Below are 6678 nucleotides of genomic sequence, written 5' to 3'. Positions count from 1 at the left end.
TATAATAACATATATTTCAGTACTTTGATTTACCAATATATATGCGGTCTCATAAACGTGGACATTCCTCCAATGGTGCTTATTGCAACTCATTTGTGACTTCTCAACCTAAGTAACTCTTGTCTGTGTTCTCACATAAATCTTTGACAAAAGGTCCATCTAGCATACTGGGGTCTTTCCTTTGTCCCAGTACCCAAATGGGTCAATGATCCCATCAACTCAAGAGATGCCCCCTAATGATATAGCCTGAAACCTATTCATTGTTGCCCATTTTATGCAACTCTCATTGACATCCTGCACAAAAAATTTGCTATACACATCTGCCTACCCTGTTGGAGCCTTTACTTCTTTTCTCCAGACATCTCAAGGAAACCAGCATAAGACTCTGGCTGCTCACCTATCATCCCTCACTCTCACCATAACTAACTCATCTGTTTTCTTTTTTAAAAAATATGTTGTTATTGATGAATTTTGTCTATATAACCATAATTTTCATCAGCATTTTTCCACCCCTCCTGCAAAGCTATCCCATCTAATAAATAATATTTTAAAGACCAAAGGAAAAAAAGAGGAAAAACTTAGCACAATCAATCAATACATCAAGAGTCTGAAATATGTTCAATGTAAAACCCTTGTGGACCTCCCACCTCTGCAAAAGGGTGGGGTGTCTTTTCATGTCTCTTCATTTAAGCCATACTATTTTTTTGTCCTTAATAATTTTTTAACATTTCCTATTTGTGTGTTTTTCCCATTTTTATTGTTTTACTCATTTTGTATATTGTTTCTTGGACCTGCTTACTTCACTCTGCATCAGCTCACATAGCTCTTTCACTTCTCTGTAGTTATCACATTCATCATTTCTTATAGTGCAATAATATTCCACTATATTCATTTACCACAATTCGTTTAGCTGCTCTCCAATTGTTTGGGCATTTATTTTGTTTCCAATTCTTCGCCATCACAAAAAGTGTTACCATAAATATTTTGGTGTTATATAGGAACTTTCTTCTTATCACTGATCTTTTTGGAGGTATAAGCACCATAAAGTTGTCTCTGGGTCACAGGGTATGAATATCCTAGTCATTTTTTTAAAAAAAAATTCCAAATTGCTTTATAAAATGGCTGTACCAATTCAAAGACATATCAACAATGGACTAGTGTGCCTTTCTTCCCGCAACTTTTCCAACACTGGCTAGTCCCCTCTTTTGTAGTTTTGCCAATTTTCAGGGTATGAGGTAAAACCTTAGAGTTATTTTGACTTGAATTTCTCTTAATTTTAGTGCTTTGGAGAATTCTTTCACATGGTTGTGAATACTCTTTTGAAAAAATATGTTGTTTATATCCTTTGACTATTTGTCTATTGGGGAATGGTTTTTGGTCTTATATATCTCATCTATTTTCTGTTGCAAAGTTCTTCCTCTACATTTCTAGATTATGTATGATAAGAAAACAAGAAAGCAAGATGCTGGTTATATGATGAAAATGATGAATAGCATATGGACAGATTGAATTGTGCATTGGTTCCTAAGTGGTATAAAATACCTGGAGTTGGGTAGGTCTTCTGCAGAGAACTTATGGCAAAACATGACCAAAAATGGCACAGGATATGAAAGCACAGAAGGTTTGTGATCTGTACCTTTGGATGGATGTCCATATTGATGAGATTAAAGAACCCTTGAACAATTAAAATACTTAAAGAGTAAGGCCAGGAAGCCAATAGGACATATAGAGTGTAAAGATTTCTGAGAAGAAAAAAGTATGGAACCCTATATATGTATGGAAAGGCATCAAGGCAAGAAAGGTCTCTGCCATTGCTCAACCTTATCCACATCTACTCAGATACTCTTTTCTCTTTCATCCTCTCTTCAATACTTTCTTTTCTTATCTTCATTAGGATCAATGAATCACTATAACCAGGAAGGTGAGAAAAGGGAAAGAGGCAGATATTTCCTCACAGCCTCTGGATCTATAGTTTACTTTTGTCTGCTGTATTCTGGATAAAGAAAATGTGTTGCATTTCACAAAAAATTACTATGCCAGAGCCAAAAGATGCCTTAGGAAGCACCTAGATTCTAGTCCAACCATAACTTGAAAAGCAAAACTCTCTATAACCTCCCCAAAAAGGAATCATTTGGACATGGCTTAAATACCTGTAGTGAGGTGAAACTCACTAACTCCCAAAGAAGATAGTTTTGAACAACTCAAATTATTTGACATTTCCCCCCTTATATTTATTTACCTGAAATTTTCTTCTTCCCATCCTGAGGCCAAGCAGAACAAGTTGGCTCCTACTTTCATTTGTCGAGTCTTAACATATTTGAAGATAGTGGACCCTCCCCCCAAAAAAATCCTTAAAGTTGTCTCCAACCAATTCACAAATACCAGTTTCTAATTCTATTGCTATCTTGCCACTGTCCTCTAGATGTGCTCCAGGTTGCCAATGGTTGTCCTAAAATGTGGAACAAAGAAGCAAGCATGGCATTTTAGATACCATGTCCTGACAGCGAATGTGGCATATACAGAAGTACAGAGCAAGGCTTTGGCCATCTCCATTCTAGACACCATATTGCTCATCACGTTGGCCTTTTTGGCTTTCATGTCACCCTATGGACACAAATGGAATAAACTTGCAGTACACCAAGGTCCCCAGATTTCTTTCACATGAACAATGGTCTAGCCACACGCGTACACATGTTAGTTTATTCCATCCTCCCTTTTTCTCTCTTCTTTGTCTGTTTTATATAGCTGATATAAATGAGAAATTGCAACCTCCAAAACTCTTTCACTCTGACAAAAAGTGTGATATTTGTTATACCCTGCATTCTACCACCTCTTCCCCCCCCCACCCAACAATGGGGCATTCTGAGTCATACACCTTGTTTGAAAAATGAGGACAGTCATTAGAAGGCACAGTAGTGCCCTCTAGGCAAGGCGGAGAGAATGGGAAGGAGAAAGATAAAACAAAAAACAAATTGAAATTCCTCAATTAAATAAATTAGCAATACTAGCTGGTACCTAACTGGCTGCATGGTACTGATATTTTACTGCCAATCTCTGGCACCATAAACACACATTGGCCACAGGTTTCATTTAAAATTGACAGAGATGATGATTTGGAAGAAGCATTTGGAGAATTGTTAATGTTATATGATCTCACTGTGAACAGGCAATCAAATATTTCTTTATTAAGCACCTAGGTTCTAGACACTGTTTTAAGAAGTTTCTAAAGTTATGTAGCCTACTGCCCCCTTTTCAAAATAAAATTACTCAGCAACCACTCCCCCCCAGAAATCCTCTTCCTTTAAAATTTGCTTCATTTTAAAAAATATTATATATATATATATATATATATATATATATATATGTAAATATAAATGATGCATCTTAAATTTAATAATTTATTGTAAATTTATGATTTTTCCTCCATTGAAATTTTGATGATACAATATTGCATCATGTAACCATATAATATTGTATTTTAAACAGAAAAATGCCAGTTTGTCTGGATCACAGTCACTTCTTCCTGTGAACACAAGCCAGAGGTGACTACTTTCCATTACACTTTTATCATGACCAAGGCTTCAATACTTTTGTGGATCTATCATCTCATTCAATTAAATTCAATTCAAAACAGAGGTGTTCATTTAATTCTATGATTATTCCATAGAATGTTACAGCCTATTCATGATTTCTTATCCTGAGTTATTCTTATTCATAACCCCTGAAAAATCATTCATAGAGGATCTACCCAATATTCTAGATATCTTCTTCAGGGTCTTTTAATATTTTCTGGATATGTCCTTCATTCTTGATGCATGATCATCCTGACTCCATTTATGGTTATGCATGTCTTCCATGATGTTTATGCCATTTCATGTGAATATCATTATTGACAATGTACTGCAGTCTCTTTACACCCACCACAAATTTCATTTTTCAAAAAAAAATTTAGTTTTTCAAACTGCTTGTAAAAACACTGTTTTAATATCTGTTTTTTTTTAAAATTAGATTTTCCAAATTCCCTCCCTCACTTACACTCCCCTCCCCTGCCTATGACAACAAACAATTTAATGTAGGCTATACATGTACAGTCAGGCAAAACATATTTCTATATTAATCATGTTGTGAAAGAAAAAACCCAAGTTTTCTGCTTTCTTTCTGATCTTGGCTGTTTTGGTTTTGTTTGTGCAAAAACTTTTTTTTAATCTAATGTAATCAAAATTATCCATTTTATATCTAGTAATGCTCTCTATATCTTCTTTGGTCACAAATACTTCCCTTATGTGTAGATCTGACAGGTAAACTGTTCTAATTTATGTCTAAATCATGTACTCATTTTGACTTTATCCTAGTATATGGTGTGGGATTTTGGTCTATATCTAGTTTCTGCCAAACTCTTTTGCAGTTTTCCCAGCAATTCTTGTCAAATAATTGGTTTTTGTCCCAAATTGGGGATCTTTGCATTTGTCAAAAAATATATTACTCTGGTCATTACCTACTATGCATTTTGTACTTACTCCATACCACTAATCCACTGCTTTAATTCTTAGTCAACACCAGAAAAAATGGAATGCTGCATGAATTTGCACGTCATCCTTGTGAAGGGACCATGCTAATCTTCTCTATCATTCCAACTTTAGTATATGTGCTGCTGAAGGAAAGCCTTACTGCAAATTTCTCTGTTACCTTTTGAATTATATTTTTCTGAGATCATGGTGTTCTATGATCTTCAGCTGGGTTAGCCCTGCTGGAAGAATGCTGGTAAGAAAACATGAGTCTTGATAGCAGGAAGGTATTTCAGCTCAATGAATAATGTGTGAAATATTTGCCAACTCTACCCCTTCTTACAATTTGACTTTGGGCACAGATGAACAGCATCAGTTCAAAAATAGATATAATGATAATATGAGATAGCTATCCAACTTCTTATCACACTCTAAGTAAAAGGGATTTTTCATCTACTTTGGTTTTGTTTTTACTGTTGTAGCCAGAATGGCCTTTGTTTTCTTTGAATGACTCAGCTTACCTCATTGAGCCTCTGGACACTGTGGCTTGCTCTTCCGGGGCAGGAAGCCCAAAGAGCATTCCAGGAAGCAGACAACTTCCTGTGTGATGAGTCATGGGGCTGGCTGAGGGGAGGTGTTAACGGCTACGCTAGGGGGAGGGGCCAAGTCAAGAACCAATCAGCCCTGGTCATTCAGGCGGCGCTTGATGATGTCAAAAACTCTATAAGAGGGGAGAGGACAGCTTGAAGATCCTCTTTTCCTTTTCCGGTTGGAGCCAGAGACAGTTACAGCGACAGTTACAGCGACAGTTACAGCTACAGTTACAGCCACAGCCACAGCTGAAGCAGGAGCTGCCAGTAGCAGAGCTGACCTACGGGAGGAAGCTGAACAAAGACTTCAGGCCAGTGGGTAATCTTATTACCATAGAGGGGGAAGCATGATTTTGCTTTACGCAATCATGCTTCTCTGTAGCCTCCTGGTTACTCTTTCAAGGCGTACTTATTGGGCCTGGAAGCTTTTGATCAATATATCAAAATGGGGTTGCTGGTTCATGGGTTGGTTACTGTGGAGCCTAAATAAATGTTTTGATTCTTCTGCCTTCTACTTTGAGAGTTTCTTATATCCGGCGGTTCCGAACCTTTCAGACATGTTTATGATCCTCTTTGAGATTATAAACTCTGCCCTCCTAATACATTTGGCGACGAGGATGGGATTCGAACCCACGCGTGCAGAGCACAATGGATTAGCAGTCCATTGCCTTAATGCCAAAAACAAAAGGCCATTCTGGCTACAACTGTGTGGCTTACAAAACTGATCTCTTTTAGGTCACCATGAATATCATTAAGAGAAGAAATGCAAACTATAAATGACCACTTGGAAAACATGTTGCATAATACTAACAGTAAGGGGAATAAATATCATAACTATTTTGAGGTTACACTTGAAACTTTTAAAATTGGCAATGATAGCTAAAATAAATTAAAAATGGAGACAGTAGGTGTTGGATAAGCTACAGAAATCAGATTATCTAATATTCTCCCAGTATCCCAAAGGCAGAGAGAAAAATTGATATGTTCTAGTATGATTCTCCCCCAAAATCTTGACTAATATTTCTTGGTGCCTCTATCCTACCCTATCCTCTCTCAAACCAAAAAAGGGTTCCCAGTACATAAAGTATTTCCTTAATGCAAAATAGTATTTCTCTGGGATAATAATTCACATCAACCTATTCTATTATACTTTCCCATTTCATATTTTTTTTGCTCCTTATTTAGCATTTCAATATTCTTTTTATAACTCAATGTTTCATAGACAGTATGCAAGGGTTTTTTCCAAAGAATATTTTTTTAAAAAAATTGAAACTCCTCCGCTCCACACTCATGACCTTGTCTCATCTTTGCCACATAAAGATATTCATTTCATTTCTTAGTCTTTCATATCTATGCAAATGTATTTAACTTCTTTGGTTTTAATCAGGTATCTTGTGGAATACTCTGCTCAACTCTGTGTCCTTTTGAAGAAATAACTAATCTTATTCTTTTTTGTTTAATGTCCAGTTATTTTATTTGACTATTATGCTCAGTTTTGCAGGATATGTCATTTTAGAGAATAAATCAGTATTATTTTCCAATTTTTCTCAATTTTTTTTATAAATGAGAAAGAGTTATGTTCT

General features: G+C 36.1%; 1 non-coding gene across 1 annotated transcript; it reads right to left on the bottom strand.

Moving 5' to 3' along the window:
- Positions 1 to 4559: 4559 nt before the first annotated feature.
- On the bottom strand, positions 4560 to 4663 carry LOC118845129. Its single transcript, XR_005010012.1, has one exon. It is a non-coding gene; the product is annotated as a U6 spliceosomal RNA (small nuclear RNA).
- Positions 4664 to 6678: the final 2015 nt, after the last annotated feature.

The sequence above is a fragment of the Trichosurus vulpecula genome, chromosome 3 (assembly GCF_011100635.1).
Source record: "Trichosurus vulpecula isolate mTriVul1 chromosome 3, mTriVul1.pri, whole genome shotgun sequence".
In the NCBI taxonomy this organism is placed as follows: domain Eukaryota; kingdom Metazoa; phylum Chordata; class Mammalia; order Diprotodontia; family Phalangeridae; genus Trichosurus; species Trichosurus vulpecula.
Note: the sequence above shows the minus strand (reverse complement) of the source record. Positions and strands in the feature narration are given on the sequence as shown.